This window comes from Ictalurus punctatus, chromosome 13 (assembly GCF_001660625.3).
Source record: "Ictalurus punctatus breed USDA103 chromosome 13, Coco_2.0, whole genome shotgun sequence".
Classification (NCBI taxonomy): Eukaryota; Metazoa; Chordata; class Actinopteri; order Siluriformes; family Ictaluridae; genus Ictalurus; species Ictalurus punctatus.
In genome coordinates, this window is record NC_030428.2 from 1625153 (window position 1) to 1648865 (window position 23713).

Sequence of the window (23713 nt, forward strand, 5' to 3'; positions counted from 1 at the left end):
GATGGGGGTGTGGTAGCAAGCAGCAGCCACATATATGGTGCATGTTACGTGTAGTCTACACCAATTAGGACACTTTTACCAGAGATGTGGTAGCATGTCTGGTGAACATGTCTATCATCTGCAACTTTTGCTGAACATTGAAAAACAAGGATGAGGAGAAATAAATGATGCACTGTGGACCTAGGGCTGCTACATGAACCAGGCCCTGGACTGCAGTATTGGCCAATGCTGCCAGCTTCGATGGAGAGTGCTGAAAATGATGGGCGGTCAGTGTAAGCGCGATGAGCGAACCAGCATCCATGCTAAGCTAAAGGCTTACCCTAGGCTGTTATTTTTCTGTTCTCTGTATTTATTGTCCTCCACTGCGCATGCTTACATATTATGTGTTGCAACATGGTGCTAGAGAAACAACGTTTTGTTCCAATGTGTACAAGCTATATAGAGAAATGACAAAAAAAGCCACTTGACTTGAAAAGAGACACCCTCTGTTTAAACCCAACTGCCACCAAGATGGTTGAGAGCAACGCATGAAGTGGCTGGACCCTTCTGTGCACTTCCAGTCTAGATCTTGACTTTTTTTCACTTGACCGAACAGATTCAAATCCCACTGACACGTATAATTCCTCAGATCACAAATCATGTTGGAGCATCTATTTCTTTGTTAATGCAAAGCATGAGCTTGCCCTTTGTTCATGCTGGGTCACATACCAAGACAACACATGCACATTCCAACATGCACAAACACCACAAACAGGACCCCGCTACCCCCCCCCCCCCACACACACACATGCAATTGATATTTATCAAATTTATTAATAATAATACAATTTTAGTTGATTATTTTACTGATAACTAAAGACTTGAATATGATTCATTCAAGCAATATTAAGAGACTGATTACTTAAAGAAACATATGGCATAATGGAAACAAAGTTAGGATTAACTAAAAAAAGACATTTTAAATATTTGTGAAAGTCTTTCTGAAGTCTCTGGCCTGCTGTCCTGTCTCAATTGAATTAAATTAAATATGACTGATTACTGAGTGTGAAGTTAAAGAGTCCTTCAGCGTGGGGCCAACTAGACTGAGAATGATCTTTTCGCATTATTCAACAGCAGTGATGTCTAATGTTTTAGATAAATCCCGTGAGTGGAACCGTAAAGCGTACTTGTTTGCTTGTCAGGATGTTAATGTATAAACAACTGCAGCCATATGACAGTAGCCTGTACACCTGTCGGTTCTGTTGAAACTTCCTCATGACTTGAACATTACTCAAGACTTTTTCAAGAAACACTTTGAGAACAAAAACACAAAGAAAATAAAAGCCACATACCTTACCTCTGTGAACATCACATACAGGAATCAAAGGACTTGCAAGGAAATTCCAGATTAAACAGGTTGTTCTGCACATTAGGTACACAACCATATCTTCAGTTATCATGTGTCACAAATTCATGTGAGTCTCTGTGCAGAAATCCTGACCTTTGATTTGATTATTCTCCCTTAGCCTGTGCATTCATGACGGCTTCATGTCTTTCAGTTCCAGCATAGGAATAAACTGCAAAATAAATTAAATTAAACAGTACCTCTCTTAGTTAAATTCAAATAAAAATCTGACCACTGTTCAGTAAATATCTGCTAACTAGCAAGATATTAATTAGCTGCATGAGCTAGCTACCTAAACTGTGGCTGTGGTATCTTGGACTGAGTTCTGACAATCTACACAAGTCACTCATATGTCTTTTAAAAATTAGAAGGAGTGTTTAACATACATTTGTAGACAAAATCCTCTGTTGGAGCGACAGCCTGTTCCACCATGATTTTGCCCAAATTTAAAAGTCAACAGGTTGAGTAAAATGTCAAATTCACTGCAAAAAGTTGAAAAGTTCAAGAGGGTCGATACTTATCCAAGGCACTGTACCTGTAATTACATAGTTGACTTTATAGTTTATGCTGTAGTAGTCTATAATAATTGTTTAACAAGTAAAATACCTGAATACAAAATTTCCATATCGTATAGACACTTTAGACATGACTACTATAAATATACAGTATGTACTACACTAGGGGTTTCCAAGTTCTTTGCTATCTTGAACCCCAGCTAAAAAAAAGAAAAACCCAAATTAAGCACCTCCTGATAATTTATGAAGACTTTTTTTTATTCATCAGCTTTTGCAGCTGTTTCAAACTATGCAGATTTACCTTGAAACATACAGTATGACTATTTTTTAATGAAAGTTTACTATTCACATGTACAAAAGTTGTCACCTAAGCATTTAATTTCTAAAATGTAAAAACAATGGCTTACTAAATCATTTAATGTTAATTTATAAACATTTATGACCACTTTTATGTATTTATGTGCTAACATGAATCGTTGCTAATACAATGACAGTTTGAAAAATAGATTATTTGAAGGAAAACCACTGAGAGTTTCCATTACTCTAAAATCTCAGTGACACAATTTTCAGAATTTTGCCTCTACACCACCACAGTGGATGCGAAATGAAGGAATCAGATGTAGCAGGTGTGATTGTAGTGTAGATTTTCAGCTTTAATTCAAGGTGTTTAACAAAAAAAATAATGGGTTAACCATTTAGTAATTACAGGTATTTATTACAAAGTCTCTCCATTTTCACAAGATATAAAAGTAATTGGACAATGGCCTGATAAGCAGTTTCATGGACAGTTTTGGACTGTTTCCTCATTATTTCATGACAAATAAAGGATATAAAAGGTCTGGCGTTGATTCCAAGTGTTGAATTTGCATTTGGTAGCTGTTTCACTCTTTCACTCATGCCTCCACTACTTCCCACACACGGTCACCTCATTGACATGTCAGAGAAACTCATGGACAATCTCTTCCCATGCTTCTGTCACTTTTGGGCATATTGCAATATTTCTAAAGACACTATTACCACTTTTCTGCCACTAAGAAATGAGTCCTGTCTCTGTGCAATAGACTGATCATATTTATTACATACTACATGTCATGTAATGTAGGCTGAGATGGAAGCAAATGCAGGTTGGGTAGTTTAATACAAGAAGTACAACATCAAAGAATCAGGCAGAAATCAATAAACAAAGACAGGCAGAGGTCAGGCATTCAGGCAAACAGTCCAAACAAGGCAAGGCAAAAAGTCGAGGTCAAAAACAATAACAAAGTCAAAACCAGAGTCAACAAACAGAGTATCAAGACTTGGTAATGGCAGAAACAAAATGTATCCTAACGTATACTTCACAAAAGAAAAGTGTTTGAGCAGTCTCTTATATGTGTGGTGTGATTGTGAGTGTAACTTGGATGCAGGAGTGTGTGATTAGAATGAAGGTGAGTGTTCTGGGAATTGCGGTCCATGGCGGCCATGTTCGTAGGCCGCAGTGCAGGATGGGAAATGTAGTCACTGGTTTGCAGTGACATAACAGAACAGCTGAGCCAGAAGGCAGAGCGACATTCTCAGCTGAGCCAGAAGACAGAGCGATATCCTCAGCTGAGCAGAAAGGTGGAGCGACATCCTCAGCAGCATGGGAAAATGGAGCAACATCTGTACAGAACCCTGGCATAGTGGCATCTACGGCAGCATAGGGAAGCAAATTGGAGCTCTTGGCTTCAACGGGAGGTGGAGAAGCTTCCTCAGGTGAACAGGGATGCTGAGCGGCATCCTCAGTCATGCAGAGAGGCTGAAAATCTTTTTCCATTGACTTTGCAGGTTGAGCTTGGTTGGCTGTGTTGTCGGGAGTGAGCAGAACTTCGTTGTCCGTGTCGTCAGTCTCGGGCATGAGAAGAACTTGGTTGTCCTTGTCATCAGTCTCGGGCGTGAGCAGAACCTGGTTGTCTGTGTCATCAGTCTCGAATGTGAGCAGAACCTGGTTGTCCGTGTCATCAGTCTCGGTCGTGAGCAGAACCTGGTTGTCCGTGTCATCAGTCTCGGTCATGAGCAGAACTTGGTTGTCTGTGTCATCAGTCTTGGTTGTGAGCAGAACTTGGTTGGTCGTGACGTTGGTTTCAGGCATGAGCAGAATCTGGTTGATCGTGACATCGGTTACAGGCATGAGGAGAACTTGGTTGGTCATGTCTACAGCCTCATCGATTCTGGACTGGAGCTTGGCATGGGAGGTCGCCTCGTCAAAGTCTGACAGAAACTTGGCTTGAGTGGCCGTTTCTTTGACCTTGGACAGAAAATTTGGCGCAGTTTTGCCATATGGTGCTAGAATACAAAAAACTGAAATTGGCTGTAACTATGGAACCTTTGACCCATTTGACTTCAAAATATGCATACAGTGTCTTTGTCCCAGTTGCCATCACTGTCTATGAGCAAATTCAAGTACGTTGTTGGCCAAACAAATTTCAGTAGCTATTAGACGAGGTTACCAATGGCTGATCAGAACGAAACTTGGAGGGCCTATTTGACTTTTGGTCTAAGAGGTTTCTGCAAAGTTTTAAATAAATTGGCCACTAGGTGGTGCTATCATGAGTTTTGTCTGTGTTAACAGTTGTATATAGTACAGTGTTTTGAACAAACAAAACTAATATATATCATATTATAGGCTTTCTCATTCTAAACAAATTTAGAACCATTGCCTCAAGAACCATTGGTGTCAAACCATTCGGTAAATATTTCAGATAATATAAAAACCCACTTTTGTGAAGTAATCACAGGTTTTTTGCTCAACTGAAATAAAACTATTTCAGGACAATAATTTGAATGTGTTAGATCAATAGTTATCAAAAAAAGTTGAACCGAGAAACTAATTTTTTCCCTGTGATTCCTTGGCTTAACCCGATTCGATTGCATCCTGTGACATCATGTTCTGTCATGAACATTTTTCAGCCATTTTGAATTTTCTGAAAAACCTACTTTTTTGAACTCGCCCTAGCCCATGTTCGTGATTTGCACGAAAATTGGCGGGCATCATCTAGAAACACTTCAGACAAAAACTTATTCACAGAATTTTGATAAACCATACCGTGTTTGAATGGCGCTTCAACGGATGTGACCTCAAGCACACCAAAATGAATGTGAGGGTATATCCCTGTAACGCTTTGAGGAATTGTGATGAAACTTGGTATTTGTAATCAGTGTTAGGCCCTGAGATTAGCTGCAGTGTTTCATGAGATATGAAAAAAAACAAATTTTTTCTTATAATTTCTGAAGAGTTTGTCCAAAAGTATCAAATTGGTGTCATTAGATTCAGTCACGCATTCCGAGTTCAAGGATATCTAAAATTCCTATGTCAGCCATTTTGAATTTAATCGTAAAATGCTGTATTTTATGGAGACTTGGTGTATCATTACAAAACTCAGTCTGTGTCTTTGGCAACATGTTCAAACGGACTCAAAAGGTTTCGGGACAGTGCCACCTTGTGGTCAAAATTTTGAATACTCTTTCTAAAAATGCTAATACCTATTGACTCCTTCTGCTTACTGTAATAAGACTACATTCCATGGTTCACGCCGGGAACAATGATACTAAGTATGTCATGATTGAGCAAACTTCCTGTCTGCTATTTTTTAATGTTTTGAAAACCAATTTTTTCTAACTCCTCCTAGATCGTTGGCCTGCATCATCTAGAGGCACTCCTGACTAAAAAAATTCACAGACTGTTGATAAACCATACCGTTTTTGAATGGTGCGTCAACGAATTTGAAGAACACGCAAAAATGAACTTGATGCTGTATCTCATCAGCACTTTGCGGGATTTTGACAAAACTTGGTATATGTCATTGCCATTAGTCCCTGCGGTCACCTGAGAGTTTCGGCACACTGCCCTCTACTGGTCATGAGATAGGAAAAACGTCATTTTTGGCTTGTAACTTTTGAATGTTTTTCTGCATGATAACAATCATGCCCAGATGCTACCTGTATGGTTTCAGAACAGCACCACATACTTCACAAAATATCTAAGAATGTGCTATTTTTAGTTATTTTTAAAATATTTTTTTTTTATGATTGAAAATGTACTTTTTCTAACTCCTCATACACTGTTCATTGGACCAAAAACATGTCACAAAGTTTCTTTTTCTGCTCATGGTGCCGATAATTTGCTTGAAAAATCAAATTCAGCATTCCAGGATATTAAAAAGAGTTTATTTAAGGAGTTTTGTTTAACAGTACATGTACAAAAGAAACTGCAAACAAGTGTCCAGTTAAAAACAGTTACAGTAGTAAACCAGAATGTAAAAAAATTGTAATAAAAATATTAAAGGATAAGATCTATAGGGATAAAATAGTTAAAATAAAATCTCAACCATTATGCAAAGTAACATTGGTACTAATGCACAGGAGTGGTACTAAGTACACATCTTGCAATATGTTCCACAGGTAGGAACGCTGTTGCAGAGTCAGTGAGTGTGCCCCTTAAACTCCATATCTCCACAGGTGCAAACATGTTACTTTTGCAATAACATGCTGAAAAGTACAGGCCTGAGATTTTACATTTATCACAAGAAACATTTTTATGATCCCAGGACACAGCTCTGGATTTGGGCCTAGGACTGATTCCTCAAAGCTGGACTCACTAAAACACCACTTAGGAGAAACAAAGGCAGACCTTTCAGCCCTGCAACTACTAACAGAAAGAATTACTCCAAGACTCCACTTTGGTGATAAAACTGTTAGGATATATTTTATTCACCTAGCACAATGTCCTAGAATGTGGCAGTGGCTCAATTATGATTAAATCCTCCAAAAGAAGTGTTTCAGAATGCTGTATCATCTCCAGGCTGGATGCATTTTCCACTCTTCAGCAAGAGACTCTGTGCCATCTAGAGGCACTTGAAAGAATAGTAGACATGAGGAACATGAGCAACAGAGGACACAGTAAGAGACCAAAAAGGCTCAAAAGGGCACATAATGTCACATTGCGGTAAGTTCAATGTAATAAAAAAAAAAAGTAATGTGATGGAGTGTGGTAATCCCATAAGGAAACTAACTAACAGACATTGCTATTTATTGAGTTTTCTCTTGCTGGAAAAGTTGGCAAAATTCATTCAAACCTTTTTAAATTTCACCTTTTACAGAGAGCAGTACGATGCCTACGCAATTCAGACAACAACCATCACAAATATGATGCACAAACTGGGTAAGACTATTAATACAAATATTATGTAATGACTTTTTAGTATTGTGCACTAAATATCAATAGTCCATCCATCCATCCATCTTCTATACTGCTTTATCCTTCTCAGGGTCACGGGGAAACCTGGAGCCTATCCCAGGGAGCATCGGGCACAAGGCGAGGTACACCCTGGACAGGGTGCCAATCCATCGCAGGTGAATGTGCTAACCACTAAGCCACCGTGCGCCCTAAAGACCAATAGTGTATTTTTACAAATTCATTTTTGAATTCTCCTCTTTACAGGGTAAATTGACTAGACACCTTTTGCAGGTGTTGTGTACGAGTAGTTTTGTTAATGCTGACCCAGAAGTTATAAAATGTAGCAATTTAAACTATTCTTTAAAAAAATATTTTTTAGACATTGGATTGCACATTTAATAAAGTGTCTTCTATTACTAATAATATATTTTTGTTCTGTTCAACATCCTGCAAGACATATTATGAAACTCTAAGGAGGAAACAATCGATGACCCAGGATGAAAAAGCAGTGCTGAGAAACTCTGTTAAAACTGTGGCAAAAAAAAACAAGCAAAGAAAGAGAAGAATAATTTAAATAATTTGATTGATGTAGCTTTTTTCTTTTCAAAATGCTATTAGCCTTTCAGTGGTTGTCAGTGGTTAAGTTACTGTCATGTTATGCAGTGGCTGGAATCCAGGTCTAAGGTCCTGCAGACAAATTTGGAAAGAGAACTGTGGGATACAGCAACTGTGGACATGATGCCCAGTTTTATTGTTGTTATTATTTCATATATTATTCTTGCTATATTTTGGACATTCCATGCTATTCTTATTATTTTGTATATTCTTTTAAGATATTTAAGGCCCAATTTATATTGTGAATAATATTGATTTTAGGGTTATGTGGGTAGGCTGAATTTTAAGTCTAACCAATAAAATTTGAACCAATGCATGCAGTGACCAAATATCTGTCAAGAATTTGGTATGGTAAGAATTTAAATTGAGTGTAACCAATTAAATGAATGCCAGTGCATACAGTGGCCCAATAGCTATCAAGATTTTAGGGTAGGTTAAGGTTAAGACCCTGTTTACACTAGTGCTTTTTCATTTTAAAACGGCATTTAAAAATGAAAATGATCCTCGGCCATACTGCTCGTCCACTGTGTTTCCGAACGATCTCCGTCCACACTACACGACCGAAAAAGCATGTCACATGACTATTCATGCACACTGGGCATGCGCATACAAGTGTAAACAGGAAGTTGCTTGCTAGTCACAGGCAGGCACAACAAGCCCAGTGTTTTCAAACTAAAACAGGGTCTTCAGCGTTTCCAAAAGTTTCCGTTTTCAGCGGTCGAAAATGCCAGAGTAGTATAGACGACAGGCATAACCATTGCAAAAGTTAAGCGTTTTAAAATGAAAATGCACTAGTGTAAACAGGGCCTAAGGGCAACTAATCCAGTTTGAGATGAATGAACAATAGGTGAGAAATTAATTATCACTTCGGTGATAACCTCCCCTGACAGGATTAACTTCCATGGCAACACATGGACATAGCATGGAAGGTTACGTCAGTCTCTATACACCCGAAATGAGATATAATCGGGTGTACACGTACGTGTGCAATGTGACACTCCCAGCCAGTACATTTTTGAATATGTCTGAAATTCAGTGGCATACACAGGAGTCTACTGGTCCGATTACAGCTCTCTTCATGCAGTGTATCTTGGCAAAGCGAGGTAGCACAAAGTATTGACTAAAAGGATGCCGATAATTCTTGCACACCTATATTTAAAAAATATATTTTTAAGCAAAACATCAAAAGGTTAAACAATAAATTTTTCACAGCCTTCTTTGCTCATATTTACCAAGGGTGCCAATATTAATGGAGGGCACTGTGGGTGTGAGTGCAGCAGGCTAGTTGGCATTCAGGTGGTTGTGTGTACTGAACCAGACTGAGAGATTAAAGGCTCAGGAAACCTTTGCAAGTGTTTTGAGTTAATTAGATGATTCCCAGGTCGACATTTCTATATTATAAATTCTTTATTCTAATATTTTGAGATGTTTGATTTTTGATTTCCAGGAGTCATAAGCTGTAAGCATCAAGATTAAAACAAAAAAAGGCTTGAAATATTTCACTTTATGTGTAATGAATCTAGAATATATGAAAGTTCAACTTTTTGAATTAAATTACAAAAAAAATTAACTTGTACACAATATTCAAATTTTTTAAGATGCACCTGTATATACACGCAGAAAATATTGGTAAAGAATCATAAATGTCAATTGAAACAGGTCATAGATAGGCTCAAAACATCTATTACATAGGTTTGAGTGATACTAAAGACATCTATTCTACCATATAATAATAATAAGAGCAGAGAAAGAATGAAGACGAAAGGTGGGGGGCGATTAGGAATGCACAAAACAACCGGTATTATCCGGTATTTATCTGAACATATTCTAGTCTGTGTGCTCAAAACAGTCCTGAAGTGGTGAGATGACTCCCTCAGTCCAGATTCTCGCCTGTGTCAGAACCGGTTTGGGACATTTCAGAAGTGGTCTGTTTGCTGGGATTAGCATAACAGAGATGTGGCCAAGGTGGGGGTGGGGTGGAGCCTTGTAAGCACCGTGAATGTTCGTCTAAAGTGTTTAAAAAGTGTCTAAAGTGGCTGTACCATGGGTTACAAAAACATCCTGGTGGAGTATTGGTAGCAGTGATTTCAGATTCGAGTGGTTAAAATCTCTGGTGACAATGAAAAATCTGTTGGGGTGTCTATACGTTACAGCCCCACACAGTTCACTAAGCACTTCCCTAGCATTAGCACCAGGTGGAATGTAAACTGCGACAATGAACACAGTGGTAAACTCTCTTCAGGTAATATGGTCAGCATTTCACAGTCATAAACTCCACCAGCAACGAACAGTAGCTTGAGACCACAACGGCATTCCTGCACCATTTGTTGTTTATGTAAACACACAGACCACTACCACGAGTCTTACTGGACAGTGTTTTTATCCTTTGGGTGTGATGTGTGGTTTACCTGGCTAGCTGAATGGCTGCATCCGGAATGTGGTCGTTGAGCCATGTATCCACAAAAATGAAAACACAGCAGTCCCTGATTTCACAGTGGGCAGTTAGCTGTAGACTGAGTAAGTCCAATTTATTGTCAAGAGAGCAAACTCTGGATGGTACAGATGGATGGCTTGGGTTAGCCTTTAGCGTAGCACGAATGCCAGCTCTCTTTCTGCGCTTCCGCAGACTCGCACACTATTTCCAGTGCCCTCTCTTCTGGTCAGACGTGACTGACAAAGGGGTCAATGTCACATTCAAATAATTCATGCCCTGTTGGCCAGATACTCCCAAATGTGTCAAAATTTTTACAGCAGTAAAAGAAACACAATGCCACCAGCTTAGCATCAAACATCTACATAGCCACAATACCCTATGTCTTGTTAACAGTCAGTAGTGTGCTCCATGGAACAAAAGCCACACTAAGAATTTAAGTAAAAATTAAATCCCTAGTAAAAATTTAATTACAACAATAACAACAAAACATTATTTTACAAACCTTGGTCTGAGTACAAATGCCAGCAAGTCTGTGACAAGTCCAAGTCAATACAGAAAGTGTCTTGAGTCCTGCATTGGACTCAAATCCTTCAGCCATATCTTACTCTCCCCCACTAGCAAATCTCAGAACTTCATGGACAACTTTTTGCATAAAAATACAATGTTTTTCATGAAATATTTGGCTACCAAAATAATCATTTGTGTTCTCGGATAACATTCTATCTCATTGTCCAAGTTTTCTTGAAGATACAGTCTTATCTTTGTAGCTTTGCACCCTTGGGGCAGAGTGGCATGGAGTCTTGTGTGTTGTAGATGGCTGGCTATGCTGCTATTCTGGTTGAGTCGTATCTTGCAAGAAGGTTCAAACATTATTTTATGACTATCCTACATATGTGGCAGGCAGAAAGTTATATAAACAAAGTGTATTTTCGTGCTTTAATACCAGGATCCTTTCAAACCTGTGTCCACCTTCATTGATATGGCTTATGGCAGGACTGTAAAAGAAATATCTTAGGGGCTATACCACTGGCACACTGTTCCCACACTGAATAGGATGCCAGTCCATCACAGAGCACCAGACACACATTCTCACCTAGGGGCAATTTACCCTAGCAGTTCCACCTACTGGCATGTTTCTTTCATGTTTCTTCTGGCATGTTTCTTGGAGGTGGGAAGATACTAGAAAACCTGGAGGAAACCCCACCCAGAAAATAGCTGAAATTGACCCCAGTAAGTATTGTAAATCTAAATCTGATTTAAGCTGTTTTAGGCTGTTGGTAAGGCAGGATGCTACAGACAATAAGTTTATATCCATAGCCACCTTTGATCTAAAAAAATTCAGAACAGTAAGAATATAAATGGTGACATGAAACAAATGTATTTAGTAGTTGGTTAATGCACTTCTGCTTCAATAGCATGAGATTCTCTTTTGTGAGAGAATGTCTTATGAACACATCATGAGAAGTAAAATTGTTATATCACAGCAAATCAGTGACTACATTTCCCATCCAGCACTGCGGCTTACAAACATGGCTGCCATGGACTACACCCACCCACCCACCCACACACACACACACACACACACACACACACACACACACACACACACACACACACACACACACACACATTCACATTCTCCGGAATTCTAATCACACACACCTGTTGCCAATCTCACACGCACTCACTCCACGCTATAAAAGAGACTTTTGAACACCATGGATTTGCACAGTATTGAGTGTTATCACCATACCAAGTGGTTGGACCTTGGTCCTCGTACTGAGAGATATAGATATATATATATATATATATATATATATATATATATATATATATACATACACATATATATATACATACATACACACACACACACACACACACACACACACACACAGATATAGTGTGTGTTTTTTTTTTTTTTTAAATCTAGTTTCTTGTTACTCGTTCTTGATTCTTGTCTTGCTTCATTTATGCATGTTTGTTCATCACCTGACCCATTGCTTGTTTTTTCGACCACGTTATTGTCTCACGATTTGGATTTGTCTGCCTGCCTCTTGCCTAATAAACTCTTATCTGCATTTGCATCCGTCCTCATCTTCATCACGTGGATATGTGACAAAGATGGCATAATGACTTATACAGACTTCATATAAATCCATAATGAACTTTTTCACACTATCTGTTGTTACCCAGATGAGGATGGGTTCCCTTCTGAGTCGGGTTCCTCTCAAGGTTTCTTCCTCTTAAAACATCTTAGGGAGTTTTTCCTTGCCACCGTCGCCACTCAGTGGCTTGCTCAGTTGGGATAAATTCGCACCTTTAATATCTGTATACCATGTTGATATTTCTGTAAAGCTGCTTTGAGACAATGTCTATTGTAAAAAGCGCTATACAAATAAAATTGAATTGAATTGAATTGAATAATGTATTGTTGTGAACTTGAACATAAATACCTGTCAGATAGGATTCCTACTTTAATGAGCCAAGTGTGAGCACCAAAGACAAATAAACAAGGTTGAAACAAATAATAGTGTCTTGTCAGTTTTTGCTTGGGGCATAACAAGACATGCTTTGTGTCTAAGTAAATGTAATTTACAGTGGTGTCAGTAGATTTTAATGTGTATTAAAAAGACACTTTTAAGCGCTTCCCAACCTTTTTTCAGGCACGGCACCCTTTGAAGATTGACAAAAAATTGTGGGACCATAGAGATAGCCAGATGGCACAAAATTCATGGAAATTCATGAATTTTTAAAAATTCATATCCATCCATCTTCTATACCGCTTATCCTTTTCAGAGTCACGGGGAAACCTGGAGCCTATCCCAGGAAGCATGGGGTACCCCTTGGACAGGGTGCCAATCCATCGCAGGGCACAATCACATACACATTCATACACTACAGACATGCCAATCAGCCTACCATGCATATCTTTGGACTGGGGGAGGAAACCAGAGTACCTGGAGAAAACCCCCACAGCACAGGGAGAACATGCAAACTCCACACACACAGGGCCACGGTGGGAATCAAACCCCCAACCCAGGCGGTGTGAGGCAAACGTGCTAACCACTAAGCCACTGTGCAACCTAAATTCATATCATAATCATAATTTACTAAATGAGCCTACAATAAATAATAAGTCTATTTAATGAAAGCAAAGGTCCATGGTTAATAAAAATCTTAATGAAATGAACAAAATAAAATAAAAATTAGTTTGTTTAATTTAGTTTTATACATGTTCTCATATTATAGCTATATTTTGTAATGTGACAAGTGATAATCTCAAGGTTTACTGAGTGTTGTATGATTCTTATATGATTTATTTAGCACCTTTTTCATACTGTGGGTTTTAGTGAAGTGTACTGAAAATGTCTGGGTTACGCATGTAACCCTGTTCCCTGAGAAGGGAACGAGACTTTGCATTTAACATAACACTTTGGGAGCGCCCCTTGCACACGACCGGCATCTGAAGCTTGTGTAAAATCATGCCTACTTATAGGCCTGACATGATTCGGTGACGTGGCAATTAAGCGTGTCGCGTGATATATATATGGCACCTGTGAACCGCACCATCAACCTCTATTATCTGAAGCGAAGACACAATTCACAGGCATACCCCAGTATGACAGAGCTACGCAACATTTTGTTCCCTTCCCTTTTAAAGGGAACTCCATGTTGCTTTTTGCATAACTCTATGGGAACGAGAATACCCACTCCCTCATACCGAGGGTACGGCCTGTTCCAAAAGACCCAAGCCGGAGGGTCACTGCAAGACACTCGAGCCCGGGGTGGAATGAATATCCAGGCTGTAATAATGAATGAATGTGTGTGGTGTAGACCTCCCTGCAGCAGCACACACTTCCTGTAAGGATACCCCGATGGACATTTGGACATTTTCACTTAGGGGTGTACTCACTTTTTCCCCCCTAGTGGAATGAGCCCTTATGCCCAGCGGCGTAGTGAGATTGCTTCCACTGTCCAATTAGAGATGCGTTGCTTGACCCAGCATCACCTCTACTTTATATATATATATACTGGTTACTGAATTATATATATATATATATATATATATATATATAAAATCAGGCTTTTGTGAAGAATTCTCCGGGATTTATCAAAGACTTTATTTTTTATTATAAATCAATTTATAACATTTTTGACATGCGTTTTTCTGGATTTTTTTGTTGTTATTCTGTCTCTCACTGTTCAAATAAATCTACCATTAAAATTATAGACTGATCATTTCTTTGTCAGTGGGCAAACGTACAAAATCAGCAGGGGATCAAATACTTTTTTCCCTCACTGTATATAAAAATGTAAACATGACTTCCTTTTTTTAACATGTCTTGAAATAGCCACAGATACATTTATAACAGATGAGAGATGAATGATAATTTGGTCTTATTAAAGCTGCTGAATGTAAGATTTAGAAATTTTGCCCTTTCTGGTGGAACAATGCAGTTGAACACAACTGATGGAAAAAAAAATAAAAAATTTGGGTTTCTGCACCTTCTCCATAAAGCACATACTTCAGCATACTTAGGATGCCTAAATATTAAAGATTGTATAAGGTTTATCCAGTCACACCATGTTCACATGAGCGAGCGACAGGATGTGCAAAATGAATCTCTGAAATTCAGACATTGTTTTGTACTGATTTGTTTCAGCTTCACCGTTGTTCCCTGTGGGACCTGGAGCGACACAACTGTCCCTCGGTGATGGACAATATGAAACAGTTCAACTGCAGCAAGCATTCAAGTACGCTGGAAAAACCTACTCCCAGTTCTATGTGAGTACAAAACCAGGGGGTTGAACTTGTACATTAAATTAATTCATTTTCAAATATGATTCTTTTTTCACACTATCTCCTTATTTTCACATGGAATGTCTTTAATGCAATTAATTTATTTGACATTTGAATATTTCACATGTAGGATATATATGGTTTTATTTTTGACATTAATCACGTGTACTCGAGTTCACACTGAGGACATAACAAGCTGAAATGTATTATCACAAGTTTTTCACATGTAAACCCATATCACTCATGTACAGTCATGTCCATAATTATCTGGACAGTGACACAATTTTTGTCATTTGGCCTCTCTACACCACCAGAATGGATATGAAATGAAGCAAGCAAGATGTGATTTGAATCGTAGACTTTCAGCTTTAAATAAACGGCTTTAACCAAAAAAAAAAATGCATTAATCATTTAAGAATTACAGCAATTATTTATTTAAACAATGGAAACATGTAAGGGACAAAACTGTCTGGAGATTCAGTTATCATGTGTTAGTCATGACGGGTGCAATCTGTATAATTTACATTTGATCTTTCTAGGCTGGCTATGACATGGAGCACAACAGTTTTGTCACCATTCCAGTACATGACACTTCTGAGCTGTCAATATCCCTGGTCGCTGGGCTTTTCAGTTTACAGGTCAGTATTTTCTTCTTCTTCTTTTAATTGACAAGAACAAAATGCAGTTTATACTGTAAATCATGTTTATCCCTCAGTGATGTTGAAATCTGTATTCTGATTGGTCAGACACTAATTTCTTTTCTGTTTGTTCCACAACATCAAATGTCAATTTAAACAGTTTAAAAAATATATGTTGTTCTTAAATAACTAAATTGTAGATGTAGGCAAATTATCAACTTTGGGGTGAAAACAGTAACTTTGCTTCATTAAACACCTCAGGGGACAAAGTTAGTAAAGTATTCAAAGAAGAGGTCTGTCTTTAGCCGTTTTTGGAGATAGTAACAGATTCTTACATCCGGATTGAGGATGGAAGTTCATTCCATTGAGGGACAGTTAGTTTCAAGGTTCTGAAATGGGACCTCATGCCTCGCTGAGTATGCATTACCAGTTGTCAGTCGTTAACTGATAGCAGGTTGCGTGAAGGAACATAAACCTCAAGGAGAGTGTTGAGGTAGGAGGTGCTGCTACAGATAATGTCTTGTACGTCAGCATCAAGGCCTTGAATTTGATATGGGCGGCTTTAGGAAGCCAATGGAGGGAGATGAAGAGGGGTGTGACATGGATTCTTTTGGGCTGGTTGAAAACAAGGCGTGCTGCTGGAAGACACAGCTTAGTTAGTATGCAAAGCTACATCATGAAGGTTTATGCCCCCCGTGGTCACGGCATGAATCATATAACAACCTTTTGTGGTCTCCGAGTGGTTTATAATATAGATGTATAAATACAAATATACATATAAAATTTATATGATTTCTTATGAAGTCTCAGCTTTCATAGCTGACTATAGTTATCCCTAAATATTAATAGCCCGACTCAACGTAACGTAACGTTAGCTGTCAACGTAATGTTATAAATACCAACTACAACCAGAAACAACTGCAAAGGCGTACCTGTGAAAGGTAATTCTTATTGTTTGAATTGTGTGAAGGTTTGTACAGTACAACGTCAAACTGCACACGAGTCAGGCATCTTTTCTCCTATCCAGTTATGAGATTTATGGCAAGTTTCCCGGACCAATATGGCAGTGATGTTGACATACATGAGGCATCTATGTATTTATATGTCTATGGTTTATAACATAGGCAATATTCAATTTACAACAAAACAACAGGAAACATGAAAGCTTTCATCTCGGAAGACATTTTTGGTTGTACATTTTATAACAAACTTGGGGGAGCCCAGTGCTTACACACCATATTTTTCGTGAATTTTGGAATGTGTGCAAAGGATTGTGGGTGATTGCAGGATGCAAAGGATACACTGATACATCTTTCAAAATGAAGGCCACAAAAAGAAGGCTGCCTTCCAAGCATCATTTAAATTGAGACAGCCTTTGATGGCGCTTGATGACGTTGCAGAACATGAGGAACACCGTTTGAGGAACACCCTGTGGCTGCGTCCGAAATCACATACTTTGACAGTACCCACTGCCTTTGATTCAGTACCTACTGCTTGGCCGTTGATACATTAGACACTGATCAGTATAAGTGTTCAGCATGAATACAATCCGGACTTTCTGTTGGGATAGCGTAGTATACACAATGTCCAGTCTTTCTTGACAAAAGCAGTAGGTCAACTGGGTATTTCTTGCTTACTGTTTTATGAATACTAAGAATTCAGATATACTGCTTCTTTGGTGTTCTGTTTTCGCATACTGTATAGTAGGGCAGTAGGATATTCGACACAGTCTAAGCAATACTAAATTAACAAGGCTAGAAGTCTACAAAGGCCTGAGCTAACACATTCATCTCCACTGTATCTCTTGCTAATAATGACAGCATCGCGAATAGCAACTGGGTGTCACAATTTCCCCCCTCGCAATGGGAACCAGATGAAAGAGCATGGGATTTAAATATCCACAGCTAATTGACATGGCGATCAATCAACCACAGCCTAAATGTCCCGCTCAGAACACTCTGGGACATGCTGTTATAGGAAAATAATCCACTCTATTATGTTTTTTTTTTTTTTTTTTTTTTTTTTATAGTTATACTATACTATTATAGTTATACTATAGAACTGAGTAAGTAAGCTTTGTTGGATAGTTTAATTTATGAATATCTGACCACAGTTTGGTAATAAAATTATAGTGTGATTATGTCTTTCTGCTTGTCTCTCTTTGTAGCACTCTGTGGGAGTATGATTTGTTCCTGGGATGAAGTCTGTAGGCAGATAAATGGAGATTATAGCTGTGCCTGTGGGTACATTACAACGCGCGGCCCAAATACTTACGGTACTTTTCTCATTTTACTATTATTTCTCCCCAACATAAGTGTAGCATGCTAATGTAGCATCCTTTGTACAGTACAAACCTAAATGTACTATGCAGTTTTTTATAGTACAGTTCAACATACAAAGTGCAGTTCAACAGAAAACCAGGTAAAAAATGACTGGTAAAAACAAAGCTCCAGCATAAAGGAGAAATTATGTTTGAAAGGGTTGTGAGAAGACAAAACCACATTCATGAGCTGTTAAAATAAACGTCATCTATGAATCAGTTTGGACACACCTTGTCCATGAGGATCAGTAACAGATTGGTCGTGTAGCATGTTTATCTGCCATGTATACAAAAAGGCAAACAAAGCCTCTACATGATGTCTGTTGTCTCCACATTTACATCACATTGCATGGGGAGACCACCTAAACTTCTTCACTGTGTGGAATATGCTAAGACCTTTAGTGGCTAGATGTTGGTACAAGCTTTAGAGAATAGTATTTCATTTAAAAAACAATAATACATTATTAAACAGCATATTTATTTATATAACATAACATTAACCTATTGCCAATCTTGTGCTGGACAGCTGCTGGGCCACGCCCTTCAACCAGACTGACTATTCCGTCCGCTGGGACCTGATCAGTAACGAGTACGTGGGGGAAAAAAAAGAGACAAAAAATGTTACCTATTTGTACCTATCAGATAACTTGCGGAAAAGTAATGTCTTCTTCTCTCCAGGTGTCCGAACCCCAATGATGGCACGGTGGCGGTGTTGCAGAACGGTGTCTCCACAACCAGCTACTTCTCCTTCAGGATGTTCACATTCACCGGCTTCTCCAACAAGATCTACCTGCACTGCCAGGTCCATCTCTGTCTGCTAGAGACAGGCAACTGTGCACAGGTATGAAGGCATGTTTAGAGTCATGCTTTGGAATATTAGGAATTCCATTTTCATTTGCAATTCATGCATTTATTTTCTCATTTCCTCTCTCAGACGTGCACTGGAGGTCTTTACAGAAGACGCCGAGCTGTAGATTTCTACGATTCAGCTGCCATTTCCATGGAATTCTGATTTGTTTGCTTTAAACTTTCTATCATTTTATTTTCATTTTTGTTTTATCTTTAATCATTAAGTATTGCTTTGCTTTAAACATAAATGCAAACTATTAAAATTCAGCTTTTTAAAATTCATAACATCTTGTAAGTGATTATACTCATCTGTGCTGCCTTAATCAGTCATAATAAATCTTTCAAGCATTTTATTCTTATTGTTTTTATCGTCTTTACACCTCATGTACTCTAAGTTGTGTTTACAATTTTGTCATTACTAATAAATATAATATTTAATAAGTTCAAAAAAAAAAAAACATTTCCAAAGCAAACAAAGAACTTAAGAACAATTACAGCACAAATACATTAAGTGAACACATGACATAAAAATAAAAAAATACACATTGTTCACATATACACACAAAAAACATTGTTCATTTAATAAAAAAAATAATAAATGGTTATTTACCAAGCAACCGCAAATAATTTCATGTCACCAAGTGTTTGAAAATGTTAGGGATTATCTGTGTTCATGTTACATGTTGTATGTTGAGTGTTCTACTAGTGAATTTTTTTTTTATAATTTCAGGCACAGTGTAGCTTCCTACTAGTTAAAGCTTTGTACATTTATCCTTTGTTGAAGCTTCTTCGTCTCCCTCCTAATACTTTAGAAGTTGGAAGCTATAAATTACATACCATTAATTACCATTAAAGTTAGTTTTATTTAGGAGTATATACTGAGATTTGTGAAGTATATTCTAACATTTGATGTTGTAACAGATTTTTGTAAAGTAATTTTACTATCCACCGCCAGCGGACACTTGTGTACCACATGCCCAGGTATATACACAGGTATCTTAACAGAAGAAGTGAGGTAGCATTTGGTAGGAGGCTTGTGCTGCCTCAGGTTGTGGCTGGTGGTTGGCAACAGTGGGTTGTGACTCGAGTTGAGGTGGATAGAAGTTGCATAGATTCAGGAAGGGATCCGGACATGGAAGAAGAGTTATGTGGCAGGGAAAATGAAAATGAAAGAAACAAGAAGAGTGTGGACTTTAGTAGCAAAATGCAAAATAGGGAAAGACTGGAGTCAAACTTCAGGAACAGAAAGTGAGAGAGAAAATCATCAGAACTTCACAGAAAATCATCTGTAAAGTTCATGGCAGAAACAGTATACAACTTGAATCCTTTGAAACTTTCAAAGGTGCTGAAAAACAGTAGGAAGCATCGAAAGTGCTAAGATGCTGCGAGATTGTAAGATACTTTGTTTTGAAAAGGCCGCAAACAACAGAAGGCAGCCCTAGGATTAAAATTCTTTAATTTTAAGGGCTAAATGTTTCATGTATTGTTGCGGGACAGAAGAAATGGGCGAGAGGAGTTATCACAGGAATGCCCACTAACGTTTCTACTGATGTAATTAAGAAAAGTGTTTCGGGAGCAACAATAATAGACTCTAGGTGGCTGAAATACACTCAAAATAAGGAGAGGATGGATAGCCTCTTAGTTATGCTACATATTGAAGAGGAAAAAGTGTTTATTGGAGTAATGAGTTATGTAGTTAGGCCATATATTCCACCCCAGCTTTAACTGTCAGAAGTACTAACATTTGGTGTCAGTATGTAAAGGAAAACAGTGTTGTGCAAGATGTGGAGGGACCATGAATATGGAAAGTGTCAGGAAGGAGTGAAACCTAAATGTTGCAATTGCAGGGGAAAACAGTGTGGGGTATGGAGGTTGTCGAGTAAGAATAAATGCTGTCAAGGAACAAAATATGAAGATAGCAGAAGGATTGACTTATGTGGAGACAATTAAGTGTTAAACTGTTAAACCCATTGGATTAAAGCTGAAAGTCTGCACTTCAATCATATCTTGATTGCTTCATTTCAAATCCATTGTGGTGGTGTACAGAGGCAAAACGACAAAAATTGTGTCACCATCCAAATACTAATGGACCAGAATTAGCCCTTAAGCATTTGCAATATGTATCAGGTCAAATGCAGTTTTTTTTAAGTGTTTCATTTTGATTAATGCTGTTGTGTCACAGTGCAATTTTAACACAAAGTTTATTTATTTTTAAATCATGAATTATATTGTAATAATAACTATACTAAGAATAAGATGCTTGAGAGATTTATCATCAATGATTAGACAAAAAATTAAGGCAGTACAAAAAATAATTCATTAACATTTTTAATGATAAGAAAGCATATTTGAAATCACATATGCAACTTTTCAGGATATTTATTTACTATACCTGTAATTTAATTTTAACTCCACTTGCCTTCATGATGATTTTTTTTTTAAATGCAAAGCATTACTTTGATTAGTCCTAGAATAAAACGGAAGAAAAAAGTAGTACTGTTACATCAACTGTAAACAGATCAGAATCCCATACTAATTGCAGCTGAGTCGTAGACATCTACAGATCGGCGTCTTCTGAACAATTGTCCATCGCATGGCTGAGAGAGGAAATATTGCATGCAACACAAATGTATAACAAAATTGCATGGGTTTGCTAATTATTCCAAAGCATCTTTTGTTGGAAAACATACCTGCGCATATAGTGTCAGGCGGTAGTACAGATGACTGTTTTCCACTCGTCCCCCTCCCTAATGCAGATCAGATTGTAGGCACTACGCAAGTCCAGCTTTGTAAAAATGGCCGCAGACCGTAGCTGTTCCAGGGCTGAGGGAACGAGAGGATATCTGTATTTCACTGTCACCTGGTTGAGTCCCCGATAATCTATACATGGATGAAGGCCCCCTCCTTTCTTCTCCACAAAGAAGAAGCTGGCTGACGTGGGAGATGTGGAGGGTCAAATGTACCCCTGCTGGAGAGCCTCCTGGATATATTGCTCCATGGCCTGCTGTTCAGCTTGAGAGAGCAAGTACACATGGTCCTGAGGTAGACTGGCCCCGGGTAGGATGTCGATGGCACAGTTGTAGGGTCGGTGAGGTGGAAGGTTACTGGCTCTCTCCTTACTGAACACCTCTTGGAGGTCACTATATTCAGGGGGGACCTTAACCGGGACATGGGACAGGGGGTCTCAACCGTCGTCGTGGCCACAGGGACCATAGGGCCCCTCAGACAATTGTGCAAGCAATACGAGGACCAGTGGGTAATTTGTTGGTTCGCCCAAGAGATTTGAGGGTTGTGCAGCGCTAGCCAGGGTAGGCCGAGAATGACGGGATGTCTGGTGGAAACAGTAAGGCATAAAATGGTTTCATGGTAGAGGGTGCTGACTTGGATGTTAATGGGCCACGTGCTGTGGGAAATCACTCCTCTATGGATTGCAGTGCTCGAGGTCGGAGCAGGGGACATACAGGGAGGCCGAGCTTCTGCACAATCCTCTCATCTATAAAGTTTTCGGCCGCTCCGGAGTCAACTAGCGCGGAAAGAACAAAAGCCTGGCCTGAGTGTTCTAGCAATATAGATAACTCAAATGTCTGAACAGAATAAGATTGGTTTAGACTCACCCGGCGATGCAGAGGTTGGCTGTCCTTACTCCCTTAGATCCCTCAAGGCCTCTTGTGGGGGCACTGACAAATGACGTGGGTGTCCTTGCCACAATAGAAGCACCACGATTTGTGCCGGCGTCTCTCCCTCTCCTCCTCATGAGTCCGGGCACGCCCTAGCTGCATGGGTTTGGCTGGCAGAACCGACTCTGTAGGCAGTGGATGGCCCAGCGTGTAGAGGTTGGTACGGCGGAGACGGTCCAGCCGTATAGCTAGCTCTGTGAGCTCATCGAGTGATATCTGTTCGCCCCGGCAGGCTAATTCTCACACCAGTTCAGGGTTCAGCCCCTGCTGGAAAGCGGTTGTGAGCGCTGGTTCATTTCAACCGCTCCGTGCTGCGATGGTGCGAAACTCTAGGGCGTAACCACCACATCACGTGAGCCCTGTTTGAGCCGCAGGAGCTCCTGGCCTGTCTCCCACCCATCGGGGGAATGATCAAAGGCTCGCTGGAAACGGGAGAGGAGTTCAGCTAGCCAGGGTCTGACACCGCCTCCTCTGAGGTGGTCTGGGGTACATAGCTGTAGCAGACGGAAAAGCAGCAACATTCAGATGTGAGACTTGCTCTTGTAAGTGCGATATCTGGTCCCGCTACAACACGATCGCTCAATTCTGTTCATAAATCCTGCATTGCCACTCGGGGGTGTCCGCTGCCTCCCTAGTGGGCGAAGTAATCTGTAACGATACCTGCTGGAGACAAGCGCGTATGGGCAGGGTGGCATGTACAAAAGCAACGTAAGAGGAAACACAGGAAACAGGCAAAAGTCAGGCAATCAGGCGAACAATCCAAATGAGACAGAGCAAAGAATCATAATTGTAAACAACAGGCAGGAAAGTCCAAGAACCGGGAAAATCTAGACGAAAGCTAAAAGCTCGGTAACACAACTGAGTCATGAGAACTGAGCGTTTACTTCATGAGGGCGCGAAGGTTAATGAGGCCTTTTATAACTTATGAGCCGCACAGGTGTTGATGATCAATACTCAGGTGAACTTGAGCGCGGGCATGGCCGGGAAATGTAGTCCTTGTCCGCCATGTTTGTAAGCGGCGCCGCCCTTTGAGTATTGTGGCCCCGAGTTCGCCGTGGCGTAACACAGAGCAGCTGTTATAGAAAGTTATTCACCACCTTCTGACCAATCACAATCCAGAATAAAAAAAAACTCTGTGGGATAAACATGATTTACAGTATCCATTCATTTCTTGTTAACTCAAAAAGACTAAGAAGAAAATAATGAACAGTACAAATGAATGATACACCTCAGAGATACACAGTTTGTGAAACTTTACCTGTTAGTAGATATGTACATATCCT

General features: G+C 39.2%; 2 protein-coding genes and 2 long non-coding RNA genes across 14 annotated transcripts in view; 2 read left to right on the top strand and 2 right to left on the bottom strand.

Moving 5' to 3' along the window:
* LOC108273581 (pancreatic secretory granule membrane major glycoprotein GP2) overlaps positions 1 to 23713 on the top strand; it is a 200006-nt gene that overhangs the window by 146382 nt on the left and 29911 nt on the right. The gene's annotated exons all lie outside the window — the stretch shown is intronic.
* Positions 1 to 23713, bottom strand: part of LOC108273573 (alpha-tectorin) — a 43935-nt gene that overhangs the window by 18936 nt on the left and 1286 nt on the right. The window lies entirely within an intron of this gene.
* On the bottom strand, positions 1310 to 11725 carry LOC108273587 (uncharacterized). The gene is made up of 3 exons (XR_001814319.3): positions 10117 to 11725; positions 1771 to 1919; positions 1310 to 1556 (listed from the first exon to the last, which is right to left on the bottom strand). It is a non-coding gene; the product is annotated as an uncharacterized LOC108273587 (long non-coding RNA).
* On the top strand, positions 18413 to 19106 carry LOC124628839 (uncharacterized). Its single transcript, XR_006983559.2, has 3 exons — positions 18413 to 18493; positions 18583 to 18745; positions 18839 to 19106. It is a non-coding gene; the product is annotated as an uncharacterized LOC124628839 (long non-coding RNA).